Below are 17,907 nucleotides of genomic sequence, written 5' to 3'. Positions count from 1 at the left end.
AAAGGCAGGATGACGCGACCACGCCGGAGACACGGCTGAGTGTTTTTGCCGTATTAAGTCTCAGGGGGTCATTGCTGCAGCATTTTTAAACTGTACATATTGCTGGCATATTTTAAACCAGTTTTTTAAAATTGAAACCATTTTTTAAAATTGAAACCAGTTCTTTAAAATTGAAGTACTGTGTGTTATGTACCGTGCACTGACACTGTAACAGAGCTGTGTTATAGCTCCTGGGTGCCGTTTTTACTCTTTGGCACCAAGGTTAGAAGTCTAGTCACAAGACGCTAACCAAGATAAGAGAGCAGATGATGCGACAGCGCAGCAGACGCGTGCTGCGGGTGCGCCGCTGGCGCGCCAATGGCGCGCCAATGGCGCGGCTAAGGCAAGCCTGTCAGCACCCGTGTGCGTCCGGAATGCGGCCAGCACCAGCCATGCTGCCCGTCTCGATCCCGACCTCCGTCCGAGAACAGTCTGGTCCAACGAACAATTAATGGCACTGAAGCCACGTAGATGTTCTGACCCATTGTGCATAGATTTTGGCCCAGAAATTTTAGGAGATGCAGGAAGGGAACTCGATTGCAAATTCTGCTCCTTCAAGTTAAACACTACATGTACTGCGGGAAACCTAGCTATGACTAATCTCACCTACAGGGCCTGTTTAGTCAACTGCATGTCCCTTCCCAAACATGCACAAGACGTCTGGCTTGTCCTTGACTCTGACCATTGGGATATAATGTTCTTGACCGAAACATGGCTAAGAGACAGTAACAACCCTGTTATATCCTTGACGATCCAACAAGGCTACAGGATAGTAACGCTCAACCGGGATAACAACAGACTGGGAGGAGGACTTGCGGTAATCTTGAGAGATGACTAGGAGATTACGCACACAAAAATAGAGAATTTAGGGTAGATCGAGGCCCTATTGTACTGTATAAAATTTTCTCCTGCCTCATCTTTTACCGGACTTCTGGTTTATAGACCACCAGACTCCCTGGTAGCTCACCTAGTGATCTGTATGATACTGTATCAGACCGCTCACTGAGGTATGCCAATCTCTTTAATGTTTATAAGGACAACGACAAGTGCTCCCTCGCCTCAAAAATGGCAGATACTCTTTTAGGGTTAAACTTAACCCAAAAAGTAGCACTGCTTACACATGTAGCAGGCCATATACTTGACCTGATCTTCAAGAATGATCAATTTCTAGCTGTTGAGAGACCTATTCAGCTAACCTGGTCAGACCACCGACTTGTTCCATTTAATTTGACCTCATATGTTGGTCCTAAGCAGAGAAGCCAACATATGAGTTCAGAAGAATTTGGAAAAAATTTGTAGTAGAATCCTTTGAACCAGAACTACAGACGACATCCCCAGAGCTCACAGGGGCTTGATAAAATTACCCCCTTCAAGCCCATACAACGAGCCAGAAACAAACCTTCTTCCCCCTGGTTTTCCACGGAACTCCGGTCAGAAAAAAGTGTATGCAAGAAGCTTGAGCGCATATGGAGAACAAATTATGATATTGAGGCAAAAACATATGTAAAACAGCATTAAAAGAATTGCAAACACTTAAGCGTACCACTATTAGGGGCTATATGGCAGAACAAATCAAGTCCTCTAATAACTCGACCAAAGAGATCTTCGATTTAGCCAAGGGATTTGTTAAACCACTGGCAATGAAGAGCTCTATCGCCCCCCAGCAACCCTCTGTGAAGACCTAGCCATTTCTTTCCAAGAAAAAATCCAGGTAATCTATATCTCCTTTCCACGGTCTGAGGCGACAGACAAGCTCCCACACACTTCTCAATCCTCTAACATTTGGTCAGAATTCTGCCTTTTTAGTCTGGAAGCATCCCTGTCGGATCTAAAGAGCATAAAATCAGGCTCGCCAACAGATTTTTTAAACAACTGGCCTCATGCTTTTACCCTATACTTAACCCCATCTAGAACTCCTTCTTGGGCTCAGGCTCGTTCCCTACATCCTGGAAAACAGCACATGTAAGACCTATCCTCAAGAAGAAGGATGCCGATCCGGCTGTATTAAAAAATTATTGGCCAATTTCTCTACTCCCAATACCATCCAAAATATTTGAAAAAGAGGTCCAGAAACAACTATCAGTCTTCCTGGAGTGAAATAATGTTTTGCATGATTCCCAATCAGGCTTCAGGTATGGATATAGTACAGAGATAGATCTGCTCGAGGTAGCAGAGACTGTGCGTGCTACAGTTGATCAGGGAAACTGTGCAATGGTCATGCCCCTGGATCTCTCCGCGGCCTTTAAAATGGTATCTCACCGGATCTTGTTAAAGAGGCTTGAGATGATGGGAATGACTGGAACCATACTTGCCTGGTTTAAATCATTTCTTGAGGATCGATCTCAATAAGTGTACCTCCATCCTTACATTTCATTGGTGAAACCTCTGACTTGCGGTGTCCCCCAGGGATTGGCCTTGAGCCCTACCCTTTTTAACGTTTACCGCGCCCCTTTGGTCCCTCTAGCTGAACAACGGGGTGTAAAGGTTGTCTCGTATGCTGATTACACCCAGCTGGTGTTCTCCTTTACGGAACACACGGAGGCAGCCTTCTCTAATTTCAAGCAGTCTCTTCTCAATATCTCTTCTTGGATGACAGACAGTTGCTTGAAATTGAACACCGGAAAAAAGGAGGTGCTGTTTTTTAACCAGGTACATCCCCCAAAGGCAGAACCTTGTGGCCTGTAGAGCTTACCGCCCCCCCCCCTGTACCTTTGAAGTCTGCAAGAAACCTAGGTTTTAAATTTGACTCCACACTAACAGGTAAAGCTCAGATCAGTCATGTCTCCTCTCAGTGGTTCTGGAAACTAAAAACGCTAAGAAAGTTCCTCCACTATCTCCCTATGGCTGTAGGAAAACAGTGGTGCATGCGCTGGTCACATCACAATTAGACTATGCCAATAGTCTGTATTTAGGCCTCCCTGCATATCTGATCAGGGAACTGCACATCATCCAAAATTCGGCTGCAAGGCTGATCAGGAATGTGCCACTCTGCCATCACATCTCCCCACATCAACGAAGCTTGCATTGGCTACCGGTAAGGCAAAGAATACAATTTAAAGCTCTGACCCTAGCCTAAAGGGCATTGGGGGAGAAAGGTCCAAAATACCTGAAAAAGAGAATACAGAAATATACCCCAACCAGGGTCCTAAGATCCAACCTTCAGGAACTGCTTGTAACCCCACGATTTAAATAATCCAGAATTGGCGGCTACTCATTTTCAGTAAAAATGGCTGCCATATGGAATACCATGCCAGTGCACATCAGGAAGGCCAAGACAGAAAGATTATTTAGGAAAACATTGAAAACCTGGCTGTTTAGCCTTCCCTGAATCCCTCATATGACTTAAATCCTGCTGCTGTTGCAGTTACTTGCGCCGGGACACCTCCGCTGGAGGTAGCTGTGGCTCTATAAATGGTAATATTAATAATATAATAGTAGTAAGGGTAGTGTCAACACTGGTACCCAAGAGCAAGTCTATGGTACCATCTGTCTCCCCTTGATTTCCCTAACTGATGTTCATAAAAGTCAGCCACTTTAGCCTTCCCAAGAGCATCTTTAGGACCAAATTCCCATTATTTTAAAGTGCTGCAGCTGTCGTTCACATTGAATTTATTGAATATATTTGATTCAATAATTTTCTAATGTATTTATTTATTTGTATCAAGGATGGGCCAGGCCAGTACAGTTGCTAGAACACTGTACAACTATTGTCATTGACAGTTCTATTGGCATGGAATTATACCACATTATGTAGGAGAACATTACAAGACACAACTAAATATTTCAGACAGATAAATTGCACATCTTTGCATTAAAAACAGACCGGGGTGGATAACATTTGGTTGGTCATGCGTCATAAGACCAACTTTAGAAAAAGAATTTCGGGCCAACTGAGTTTAAAGGTAAGTACACACTTAGTGCACATATTTGCCTATTTCGTGGATTACAAGAAACCTGTGTTAGTCATATCTCGTAAATCAAAACTTAATGAGAAACTGTAGCATTGAACATACCTCTCAAATACAATATTGTTACTAAAATGCACCTTTCTCCTTTATCATTTAAGACGGCCAAACATTAATTAAAAAAACACAGCTGTTTCATAAGGATTGAATAGCATTTGCATAAAGGGAGTAATCATCATATTATTCCTTAAAACTCATGAGGACGTGAATATTTTTTTCATGGACTGTAAAAAAGTATTTGACAACATGAGGGAAATGATCAACTTTTTCAGTGGAGATGAAATCATAATAAAGTTGATTGTAAGTACAGTAAAGGAAGGAGAAGATATGTTGGAGAAGACAGTAAGAGCTGCTGCACAATACATAATATTCACCACATTTAGTGAATTGCTATAAAATATGGACCAAGGAGGGAGTATGGTAGAGGGTGCACATCATCTCATCTGCTTTGTGATTATTTCCTAAGAAGAAGAAGTAAAATGTAGGCCTTGTTATGAAGGAACTCACTGATAGTAAATTACCACACTCTGGTGGTTTGCAAAATATTTTGCAACGAGAACTGTATAAAATAACCACCAGATATAAATGTTGCTGATGGTAATGGACATACAAATACAGGTGATGGAAGGCATGTTCCAGGTATTTCTTCTATACAAATACCAGGAAGTAACATGTAGCACTAGCTGTTAAAACATACCATTGATTGTGATCATTTAAATGTATTGGGAGGGATGGAAATGGGACACTAAAGTGTGTTTGCACTTACATATTTTTGTTTCACATTGGGAGCATATTTCTCCGTGAAGAACCCACGTTGCCTACACACCTATAATTTTTTGTGGTGTTCCTCACCATTCTAACCTTGAAAAAACAGTTAATCCTGCACTTGGCAAAAGTACATTTCAGGGTGATAAACAACCTCTAAAGAGTTAGTGAACTCCTACAACTTTCAGGATACTGAGTATTCACTAAATTTAACAACTGAACCCTCAGGAATGCCCACAAACCTGCTTATAGGGGCAGATCAGCTTTCTATTTTATACTTCATACAGTGTGGCACAGAAAACCAGAAGAGAGGTTTCAGAATAATTTTTCTAGGGGCAGGTCTTTTCTAGTTATAGCACAGGCTACTTTCCAGATTCTGCATTTCTTAAATTTCACCAATTCACTTCTTCACAGGCCAATGCATACTATGGTACAATTAGTATCTAATTTGAATGTGGTTGGAGGTGGTGGCCGGACTAATACAAGAAAGTTCCCTTGGTTGAATTCAGACTACTTCAATCCACTATTTATTCAACTATAATACCTCGTTCCCTCAAGTAACTCATGATCCAAACTCCCATCAAGCATACTGCATTTTACTCAGAGCCCCTTAATATAAGTAGAACCACAAAGGCACTTAACAATCTAAGAATAATTCAACATTACGGTGCCAAGGTATATATTACACTAATTTTTATTGAAAAAAATGTGTTTGAAACAATTTAAAAACACCTGTGTGTACCAATCAAATGAACATATACTACTTATAATGGTGTAAACTCCTATCAAGTTTATACCGTTCAAAATCAAAAAACATCAAAATGTCATAAAAAATATATACATGAATGATTTTATTAACACCACAGAGGTTTGTTTTGGCCACCAACATGAATGTTTGACACTGGGTGAGTGGCTTGAATGACTGCAAGATGGCCACCAGAACCTGATGCGTCTGATCCCCAAGCCCCCCCTACAAGGATTTATTCTGCCATTTCAATATGTGTGTGGTGACGAAGGTAAGTGGGGCGGTGGAAGCATGTGGGAGTAGCATGGTTTACTTTTCCAGGCACGTTAGTGCTTTTTAACATTATCTCCCTTTTTGTGCAGCGCCTCCAGCTCTACCATTGCGGCTGCCAATGTGGATATAAATGCTGCCCAGGAAACACATGCAGCATGTAAATGCAGATTGAAGCTGTCCCATTAAGGAACTTTCTATTTTATGGGGCAGAATTTCCTTTTACATATTTCTGACGGATTATAATTGAAGCTAGAGTAATATCATCAAAATACTGAAAAGTTTGTTTCTCATCTTGTAGTATTTTTAGCCTTCAATGGGAAGGGTTTTAGCCTTGGTATGGAAAGTCTACGCTCAAGAGAATAGTAGCAAAATGCTATTTCACAGTAGAAAAATCTCTAGCAACCTACACTGTGGTTTATCTGCTTTGTTAAAATCCACAAAAAGTGTGATGGATTTCCCAGCAACATCCATCCCTAAGCCTTTCACCTCTTCTGTTTCAGTCACTAATCGCTGGTAGAGGCAACAAACATCACAAAAAAGAAGCAGTGTCTATTTCTAAATTGCCATCATGCTCTCCTTGGAAGATCTTATGGGGGAAATAAATAACGTAAGGCCTTTTGCTGTTGAAACCAATTTTACACTACAGCAAATTGAATAGAAATGGTGCAGTCTATGGTCTAGAGTGGCAGAAGTTGAACAATGCATTAGTGACACACAAGATGTTAACACTAAGGTCGACTCCATGGCAAAAGAAATCACTATTCTCTCAAAACAAACCAAAGAATTGGAGAATCAAAATAGGCATAATAATCTACACATATATGCTATTTCTAAAGGCGAGGAAGGTTTCCAATATAATTGCTTTTCTTCAATCTGCTATTCCAAAACTGATTGGTCTCATACTCACCTCTTTTCAACATAGAAAACGAACATCGACATGGCTATAACCTGCCTACTTTGGCCTGCCCCTAGAGGCATCATTGTTATATTCCTACATTACACTCATTTTATGACGATATTCTGAGCAGCAAAACAGAGGAAACAGATGTTATAGCTGGGTCAAAAAATGTTCTTGTTTCAGAACGTGGCAAAGGTCACAGCTGATTGATTGTCTTATGGAGTTTCATGAGATGCATCCTGCCTTGAGATCTATGAATGCTAAATTTGGTCTCCTACACCCATGTTTAATCAAAGTTACATTCTAAGACAAATCCACATTGTACAAGACACCTGCTCAATTGAGAGAATTCCTTCACCTTGGGGAGATGCTATGGACGTTCGGAACACTTAACTGTCCTACTCCACTGATTCTAATATTTATTTTACACATTTGGATTGTTGCCTTTCACTGGCTTTTCATTCTCCTTTTTTACAGGCTTCTTCTTGTCTGGTCCGTTGAAATGGATAGATGTTTCCATCATGTTGCTGCGTCTTTCATGTTTTCCTTGCTTATTCATATATGTGTCTTCTACCGTTCTCGTGGTTGGTAAGTGATTCCAAATAGTTTTTTTGTGCAGCCCTTTGTTGTTAACCTTTATGTAATAATTGGTCTAAATTCCATTGCACTTCCCATTCAGTTAGCACCACTCTAACCTTATTTTTCTTTTATAATAGGTTATATCAAACCCCTTACTCTCTTTATAAAATAAAGTGTTGTATCAATAGTAAATGCTGGTCCTGTAAAGCAGTCTGTTCACCTTTTTAGTTACAGGTTTGGGATAAGATTGTTGATATATTTTCTGTTCAAATACCATTCAATAAAGTTTACATTTTTCTAGGAGGTTCCTCTAATGCTTGGAATATTTATACCATGACTAGAAAGTTTATATATCTTCTTATTGCCAGTGCTCTGCATACATTAACTTCAAATTGGAAAGATAGGATGCAGGTTACTTTCACAAGATGGTGGAACTTATTTTGTCACAATCGCAGACTTGAAAGAGCAGGCTCATCTTCATCTTCTGTCCAGAACATGATTAAGATGGACCTGTTGAGGAGGCCCTTCACCTCCTCCTTGTCTACACATGCTTGAGGATCATCTCCTGCAAGCAAAGTGTTCAATCCCCCTTAATGCTCAGCAATTCCTGAATCAGTTTTATATGTCAGTTTCATATTATCGGTGGTTCAATATATCTTTCATTATTGGTTATTTATGTAAGGCTTCTCCCTTCTTTTTTTCTCTTTCCTTCTTTTCTAACCTCAAAGCCACACAAATATGATTTGTACTTCTCACTTCAGTAATTCTAATATAACACAGTTTTTTGTTTTCGTCACTTGTAAAACCTTTGTACTGGAACTTAGTGTATAACTGATTCCATTGGAGTTGTACTATTTTTATGGTTATATTATTGAAGCTTATTCAGATATTAAAAAAGAAATGTTTAGGACTGGGACTTATTTTTCATCATCAGCTTTTGAACTGGAGCAAGAGAGAGAAATGCTGGAAAAAGAGACGGAGAAACATGATGGGAAAACAGTGACAGGTAGAGAGCAGGGATGAAAAATACTGCAAGAGAAACATAAAGTTTAGGAGAGGCCGAAGAAAGAAAGATGACATGAAATTAAGTCTAAGCAGCCTTGGTATTGGCAACTGTGGCATTAGGAAGCATCACCAGTAGGCTCCTTAGAAAAATGTTGAGCTCCTGTACTTATGATTTTTAGTAGATTAAGCATATGTCACTTTAATCCAGTCATTCCATGATAGTTCACTGGTTACTACTATTGTGTGTTTAGATTGCAGAGTGGGAATATAGTCCTCAAAATATTCATTTAGAACCACATTATTTTGACTTGTGCTTTGATCCATGGAGGGAAAGAGTATTCAGATAATAATAAGACACTCATAATAATTCAATAATGTATCCAAATAGAGACATCTCCCTGGAATCAGGACCATGTGAAGAGAATAATATTTGTAAGAAACTGGAATAGTTTTTGGGGAGTGGAATGACCCACTTCAAAGAATAACCACAACCCTTGTAACGGTGGACCCTCAAAGTCATTAAATTATTTTTATTTCTTCACGTCAGAGAAGGCTCTTGCTTCCTGCTGTGGTCGTATAGCCAGACAGGAGGTCACCTAACTGATCTGAGGAATCAGCTTCTTAGTCCTGGGTACAAGAGGTAGGGAGCCAGTCCAGTCCTTAAGGGCTCCTCTCAGGTTACAGACTGCAGGCTTAGTCCTATTCTGTTCTTCCACAGGTCCAGAATGTGTTCTGACGTGGGTACCTGGAGGTGTCACATTGATGCTTGGCACCAGCCAGTAAGTCGGGGTGACTCCTGGCTCCTCCCTTACCAATGTGGTAGTAAAAGTTCCAATAGGTAACCATACACACTTCTGTGGCTGTTTCTGTTTGTCCAGTGCAAACAATCCCACAGTGCCCCCTTTCTTAAGGTTGGAAGTTGCACAGTTGGGGCCCACGGATGAGGAAAAGGGTTCCCCATGAGTCAGTCCAGTGGCTCGGGGGGGGGTATAGATGAGGGATGCAACTGAGGGTCTCGTTTACAAGCCCCTGTGCCCTGCCAAAATATCTCTTTTATTGACATGGCCTTGTAGATATGGTGTGAGGAAACGCAGTGCAAACATGGGTGTTACGGTGGGTGTTCCCACATAACACCCATGGCATTTGACACATTCCCAGAGTTACAATGTTCTGTAAACCTGGGAATGCATCAAAAGCCTATGCATTCCCAAAGGAAGTGTAGGGGAGGTGCAGCAAGGAGAAATCAATGTATTTCTCCCAGTTGTTTCCTCTTTCTATGTGTGTCGCATTCAGCAGCACACATAGAAGGAGGACATAACCTCCATTGATGTTTTTGTGCAAGAAGATGTCCCTTCCTGCACTAAAACAATAATTTCCACAACACAGTCACCCTTTCACCATCATGCAAGGGTGCCTGTGTTGGCGCATGGCAGCCAATTGTGTATCGGCGTTGGAAAAGAGAACAGGAATGCACCATATCTCATAGATACAGCGTATTCCTGCTCTAGTCTTTTCACTTGCAGGCTGCGCTACACCAAAAGCTTATAAATGAGGCCCTGAGTACAAACACTCATAGAACTGATAAGTACCTCTGCATAACAGGGCCTTCTTTCAGGTTGTATCTTTTAAGTAGGGAAGTCCATCAAGGTATTGATTAGACTATCCTGGCTAGACAAGCTCATAAGGGACTTGGCATTTTCTGCAGGGTCATCACCAAACTTTTTACCTTCACCCATTTTCTGAACCCATTTTCTGTTGGCTTTTCGGACTCTGCACACTTTGCCACTGTTGTCCAGTGCTAAATTGCCTGGGCTCTCTCCTCCGAACAATTAAAATTGGCTTACACCCAATGTGCTCATTTAATTTACTTGTATGTCCCTAGAAACGTGGTAATGCATGTACCCAGGGCCTGAACATTAAAATACTACTAGTGGGCCTGCAGCACTCATTTTGCCACCCACTTAAGTAGCTTTGTAAATATGCCTCAGGTCTGCCATTGATAACCCAGATTGGGGACTATTCATAGAACAACATGAGATCTGCATGTTCCAGAAGACCTGGGATAGGGTGGACACACAGACTGGGCTTTGCGCCATTTGCATTCTAGCCACCCAGGGGGCTAGGGGTAGGCCTTCTGGGGCACTGTCTGTTTGGGTTGGTGTGCACCTAGGCTGTGAGGTAAAACAGATAGAAACCGCATCACAAGATATCCTCTGTATTTTCCTGACTTTCGCCATAAAATCTAGAATGGCCCTGATTAATGTCTACTCACGGCCGATCTGTTATGGCCAAGTTTCTTCCACCCATGACCAATTGAACACCTTTCTTTTAATAATCCCTGACAATTTCTTTGCAATTACAGGTGGGGATTTTAATTGCCAGTTTGAACAATTGAACGGCTAGGCCTCAAGCATCTCTAGAGAGGAGGACTCCCTTTGGGCAAACCCAGACCCCAATATCTCACCCATCCCGGCTTGGACTCTGTGAGAAGTTGGCCTGGCATATGCTGTCCACTATTCTAGTGGGCACCTTGCAGCAGTCCAAACGACCCTCATTGATGATAGGTTAAAGACAACCTCAATAGAAAACTATGCTAGTGGTAGCTGTGGAGAGCAGCCTTCAGGCTAGGTCTTAGAGGAATGTAAAGCAGCTTGTTTTACCAGTATATAATCTCGTGAATGATCAAATGAAAGGAGAACCACACCAGATATATATATAAAATATATGTATTTATTCTAAACACATCCCTTTACTCCCTTTATGAGGCTAGAGGCAAAATTACATTCAGTAAACTTATTAACACACAGTAAATTAGCACAATATACGTTGAGCCCTAGAGGCGTACCAAACCATATATTAAGAAAGTGGTATACGAACCACGACTGGCATAGAGACGAGGCCTAGAGCCTGTAGAACCACTCGGGCCACCAGGAACCACCCAAGGTAGTGACCCAGGGGACACACGGGGGACGCGTGCAGTGTCTAAACACAGCCGCAGATCACTATTAACTTCTATGGGGAAAGTCGGTTTTTGGAATTTTAAAGATAAAGGACACTTAGAAGAGGACTTGGAGCAAACCCGTTTAGAACTAGGAGGTTCTAGAGTCAACACCCACGGGAGCACCAGAGTACTCGATTTACCTCACCCAGGGAAGCAGGGTGCATCGTTGTCTTTTGGTGTGGGGTTCCGTCGTCGTTTTCAATGGTGATCTGCTGCAAAGTGCTGCTGGCGTCCAAGTGGAAAGTATCCGGTGTGATTCAAGCTGGGATAAAAGGTGAGAAGAACCTGAAAGCAGAGGGGAAAGAGTCTGGGTCACTTGCCAGTAACTAGGATGGCAATAGGTGGATGCCCTTCGATGTCGGTGATTTCAAGTAAAGAAGGTGAAGCTTGACACTTCAGCCACGAGGACCAGGAGGCGTTGACGATGACCATGTTCTGGATTCGAGCTGTTCCACAAAGGATGTCGAGTGCTGCGGTGTCAGTTTCCAGATTGGACCCAACAAGCCTTGGCAATAGCAACCCATGCAGAAAGCAGAGATCGGCTTCGGTGCAGACGAGCAAGGTCTGAGGGACTCACCACAGGGTAGGGAGTCAGGGAACAAGTGGAGCAACCAGGGAAGCCCAAAAGTAGAGTTGCCTTCGTGGGGACCCACCAGTTGACGGACCAGGGATCACAAAGGAGCCTCGAGTAAAAATGCAGGAAGTGGGCTCACGGACCACTCATGGAGTGTAGGCCCAATCTTCAGTGGAGATGGTGCTCAGGGCTTGGGTTATACGTATCCCAAAGCACAACTTCAGGAAAGCTTGGGAAGTTGATGCACTAGCAAATGGGCACGGTAACCAGGAGTTCCAGTTCCACGTCACTTGTGAGGTCTGCGGGTCTCAGCTTTGCTAGGGACTCAGGTCGGCCTTCGAGAAGTCTAGAAATCCTCTTCCTGGGCTGCAATTACTTTGGAGGCCGGCGGGAGCTTTGGAGATGTAGACCGGCAAATGCTTTGTTGGTGTCTGTTAGAACAGGGGAGTCAATCCTTGACCCCAAGGGAGGTTCTTCTGTCCTCTAGTCTTTAGTAGAGCGCAAAGTTCCAGGATTTAGTTTCAGAGTTTCGTCCAGGTGTAATCCAAAATCCTGTTGCCAGGGATCCCTTACTTATAGTAAGAAAGGGGGTTGGACATACTCTGGGGACTCATCTATGGGAGGGTTTGGAAAGAGGGGTGGCTACACCCATTTCGTTTGTCCAGTTGTGCGCTAGAGAAGGGGCTGGTAGCCCCTACAACCAGTTTGAACTGGGCTATACACAGGGACACCAAATGTGCCCCCAGTGCTGACTTCAAAGCACTCTAAGAGTGCACCCACCCAGCCCCAATAAACAAAAGCCTGTGACAGGAAACCTATTGTCCAGGCCTCCCCTGCCAGAGTTTTGTCGAGCAGCAGGAGGCCAGACTCGTGTTTGTGGCTGCAGCATCCATTTTGTGATGCCAGGGCTCTTTCAAACTATTACCATTTAGACCAGTGTGTACATGTCTCTCCCTCTAGAAGGGTGCAATTCTACCCCCGCCGCCAGGACTGGCGGGGGTGGGGGGTAGGATTCCAAAGTGTTTGACACCAAATACGACATGTTTCAATGCAGCCATTCCTAAGTTAGCATTTACCGCAAGGTTATATGCACTTAAGAGTATATGGTCTGGCTGCATCACAGAACAGCCTCAGAGAATAGTCTCCGAAAGCTGCAGAGGGGCCCAGCTCATGCATGGGCACCCTCTCACAAAAAACCAAGCACTCTGCCTTCAGGATTGATGAGGCCTGCCATAGGAGTGACTGATAGGCTTATATGTGTCAGTGATTAATGGAAGATATAGGTAACCTATATCTTAGTAAGGGGTGCATGCACCACCTTACCCAGGCTGCAGTAGCAGTCCTGTGGTGCCATTTTGGAAGGTTTCCCAGGGGTGGCATAAGGCATGCTTCAGCCCCTAGTAGGCCTCTCGGGTACCTATGCCCTGAGTAAATGGTGTACCATATACTAGGGACTCACGAGGGTAACCCAGTAACCATTCTGGAGTGTACCTAATGTACATGCAATCAATTTAGAGAGGAAGCAGCTAGGCTGGGGTCCTGGATAGCAGGATCCCAGCCAGACTAAAGTCGAAAAACAGTAAAATACCAGCAAAAAGTGGGGGTAGCCATGGTAAGCAGATCCTACTCTCCTACAGACTCTGTTGGTGCTACAGATGCATTGGCCTGACATTGAGCTTTTCACTAAGAGCTTGCTATGGCCGCACAGTATCTGACAGCCCAGGCAAGTGCACCTGCATCAGACCAGGGCAGGCCTCAATCATAGACTATATCCTGGCAGACACCAAATCGTGGCATAGGGCACTAGATTTTAAGATTATCCCTAGCCACTATAGTGACCATAATGCTCTTGTTCTAGAGGTAATTCCACCATATGCCAGTAATGCACCTGAAACATCATCAACACCTGACCCTAGACTAACACTGACCAACGGTGGGAGGAGAGTCCGCTGGGGGGAATTTTCCCAATCAAAAGAAAAGTAGGCTTCTTCATACCAACTCATCTTTCCATTTCTTGCGGCTGCGAATCAACACTCAGTGACCAATGGTACCCCCACTTCCCAAACTAGAATGTTCAACAACCATCAAGAACCGCTCTCCACCTTGGCAACCTACTTTTATACCAGTTGAAGGTCTAGGTTGACTAGAAAACCAAGACATCCTTGGTATAACGAATGTTGTAGTGTAGCCAAATCAGCTCTTCTAGTCGCTATTAAAGCAAATTATAGGCCATTATTCAGGGAAGCAAGGGCAATCTATAAAAATGCCATAGCAAAGGCAAAACGCAGCTGGGAGTGCGAGAAATGGGACTCCCTTGGAAATGCACTAAACAACCACGACATGAGGGTATTTTGGATCGTGATCAACACGGGATTACCAGAAGGTAAATCGGCTATACTACCCAATATTGGAGTGGAAGTCTGGAGAGCACATTTTAAATCATTATTTCTAATGGCAGAGGATGAAGATGGGTTCGCGGCTTCCCTTCTTCCCTGACCCAACTCCTCCAGTAATCCCTCTGTTTTCCCTAAAGGAGATCACTGAAGCACTGGGCAAGATAATACCAGCCAAGGTGCCAGGGCTGGAAAAGATCCCTGGGGAACTCTTCTGTTCTGAGCCTTCTGTATGGGCCCCTTATCTGTGGTCCTTGTTCAATGCCATTCTCCAGGGCATGGCAATTCGTACCACCTGGGCTGGGGTTGAAATCATTACAATTTTCAAAAAGGTGTCCCCGCTCATCCCCACCAATTACTGCCCCATTAGCCTCTTAGATGTAAGCCAGAAAATATTTGCCCGTGCACTTTTGGGACACCTGCAGTCCTGGATAGGAGTGCATAATGTTCTAACCCCCCTTCAAGCCGAGTTTAGGGCTAAGATCTCCACAATTGATCACATTTTCAGATTGAAACTCCTATTCTGGAAAACTGTGATCGTAGAGGTTGGCAGCCTCTATCTAATATTCATGGACCTTAAATCCGCATTTGACTTGGTCCCGAGGGATAAACTTTTGGCTATATTATTGGATATGGGAGTCCCTGAGTACCTTTGCCACCAGTTGAAACGTTTACATCAAGGCAATTTTGCACAAATTAGGTATGGCAAAATGGAGAACTTTCATGTCCTTTCCCAGTAGAGAGAGGTGTTCACCAAGGCTGTGTCTTGGCTCCGACCCTTTTCTCCTTTTTCATTAATGGCCTAATTGAGTCACGGACTGTCGGAAAGGATATTGATGCCCCCAGGCTAGGGAGCCGTAAAATACCAGCTATGATGTTTGCAGATGACACCCTCCTGCTCTCCAAATCCCTTGTGGAAATTCAGAGGGCACTTGATATCTTTAGTGTCTTTGGTAGAAACAGGGGTTTGGAAAAACAAAGTATATGGTATTTAATGCGAACAACATCACGCTCCCAAATCCCTGTCCAGAAGGATTGCCACTAGAGAGGCTACCTATCTTTGAGTACCTGGGGATTACGCTAAGTGAGAAAATGGACTTGGGGGCACAAATAAAGAAAGCAAGTCTGAAGCTGGCCCAAACAGCGGGGGTATCTCAAAGGCTTATAAGAGCTGCAGTCACACATTGGTAGGCCCTGCGGTAGAACTCTATAAGGTACAGGCTAGGGGTGCTGCGCTGTATGGAGCTGAAATTTGGGGCCATTTTTCATCAGGCTCTCTATCGCTCAGTGAGAACACCTTTCTAGGCAACTCATGGGACTCCCCTCTAGCACCCCACTAACTCCTCTCAGAATAGACCTCGGGATCAGACCTATTGCAGATGAAGTAGCCCTTAGACTTCTTTTATTCTGGCAACGCCTGTAAAGCACTCCCAAACTGGTCCCCCATAGGGACAAGCTGAGAGAAGTTTTGGTCCTCCAAGTTGCGGGAAAACTCCCATGGTTGAAATACATTATTAGCACTTGTGAGGCTTTGGGGAGGCGCAATTTGTGGAATACTGTAGAAGAAACCAGCCCGCGACCCCTAGAAAGGCACTTTTATAGTCCTATAGAGATTACAAACTGGCCTAGAGGTCCAAGCCTGGTCGTTTAACCTTCAGGTTTCTGGAAGTAAAGGTCCATTATAGGCTAGAATCGGTGCTGGACGAAATTCAGCCGCTCCTTGCGAAGAAGCTATTCCTCCAATTTAGACATGGGGTGCTCCTGCTTCGTACATTTACTAATAAGTGGCCGGGCGCTCCCAGTCCGGTTTGTCCAGTGTGTGAGAACACAGACAAAACTGAAATTCATGTGTTATTTTTCTGACAAGGTTTTAGGAGGGCAAGGACCCGTTGGCTGTTACAGTTATGTAGGAACCTAGGGTCCAGACATTGTCGTGAGGTGTTCAGACTATTTAAGTATGATACCGAAATGCCCATTGTGTTTTTCATTTCGCGCTTTTTATTCTCCATGTGGTGTTCTCGCAGAGCTATTTTAAAGATAAGCTTATAGGCCTGCCCAGTCTAGAAATACTTATCATGCTAATCGGGTCCCGTACTTTTTCTTTCTATTAATGAATAAAATCAAATGATGTTCTCTTCATTCAGTACTATTTTAATCATCAAGTGCTTCACAAATTGCTGCTTGTTTTACATTGTCTCTTTTTAAACCAGATGTTGTAAAAAGCTTGGCTTTTTTCCCTGTAAAAGCATCAGCCCCTGCTTCATTTGAGTCCTGTCTAGTTTGCATGGCCCCAATCCCAAGCAACAACCTTATTGTAGCCGAAGCTTTGCATGTGTACTTTCTGTCTCTCATGAACTGACAGCCAAGTCGGCGTCTCTATTTGATCATACAGATTGTTTTTTAAATTTGAATGTTAACACTTGTTTCCAGACAATATTACTGTTTTTTATGAGACTGCCTTTTTAAATTTTATAAATTGACAGTGCTGCCCAAAGTATTTGTTTTTGAATCTTTAGAAGAGACCATATCTGAGTGAAGATGTCCGTTTCTAAAACTTGTCCCATTGTCTAAGCACATGCACTCTACTGATCACTATTGTGCGGCTAAGGTAAAGAAAAAGTTATTGAGGAGGCCCCCTGTAAGTAGTTGTCAGGGACTAGGGGGAATGAATGTAAGAAATATGGGGTGTCCCACGTTTACAGATCCACAGGACCTATGGTCTGATAGGACAATTTGGCGTGTAAAGGGGTGGTCCAGTATGGATTTGGTAGCAGTCTAACTCTAGTGTTTCCAATACTGCTTAAAAAAGAGGCTATCTGAAGTTGTTTGTTGACATATGCAAAACATAAAATATAAAACACTTTTTATATATGTAAAGGGTGACACTCATATGGACTAATAACAATTATTCACAATTAAAGTCATGTAGAAAAAGGTACAAATTTATTTTTGTCATAAACATAAAACATGTCATAATATAAAAAACAATGATAAAAGCAAAGCAAACATCATGCTATACACATAGGATTAAACATATAAAAACATGTAAAAACAATTAGGGTACATGATATCAAGAATCGAGAATTCAAGTCACTTCTGCAACTTGTAGAGGTTTTCCCTCCCTTACCATTGTTCTGGGATAGTTTGTGTGATGCAGATATAAACTATCTCATGCATGTGGAGAAACAAATGGTGGGAAACTGTTTTAAATGTGAAAAAAGTTTTATTGTCCCTCACTCCACAATCTTGAAATCCGGTCACTATATTCCCCATTTCTTTTTACTTTTCATGTTCTGCAATAATATCTCTTATATATTCCAATTTTTCTTTCTCTCCTCCATTTTTACCACTCCAAAGTACTTTCCTCCATTTAGGTCTGATTTCTTAACATCCTTTCAGTATATGTTTTCTCTTTTGCCTTTGCTTACTTTCTATGACGTGTCTCTCACATATGTTCACTACAGTGTATATTTACTCCCCTTCTAGATTTATTCTGGTAAAAGTAGCATTTTAGACAAATAGCAAGAATGCACTAACTTCTGACGAGGATAGTAGTTCTTAACCTTGAATTCCTGTACCTATGGCTGTTGATGACACCTACTTAGGAGGTTTAAAACATTTTTGAATATTAAACAATATTATCGAGATAATAAATTATAAATACATAAAA

General features: G+C 42.6%; 1 protein-coding gene across 1 annotated transcript in view; it reads right to left on the bottom strand.

The window, feature by feature from the left end:
• LOC144824281 (transient receptor potential cation channel subfamily V member 6-like) overlaps positions 1-17,907 on the bottom strand; it is a 258,022-nt gene that overhangs the window by 55,189 nt on the left and 184,926 nt on the right. The window lies entirely within an intron of this gene.

This window comes from Lissotriton helveticus, chromosome 3_1 (assembly GCF_964261635.1).
Source record: "Lissotriton helveticus chromosome 3_1, aLisHel1.1, whole genome shotgun sequence".
Lineage (NCBI taxonomy): Eukaryota > Metazoa > Chordata > Amphibia > Caudata > Salamandridae > Lissotriton > Lissotriton helveticus.
Note: the sequence above shows the minus strand (reverse complement) of the source record. Positions and strands in the feature narration are given on the sequence as shown.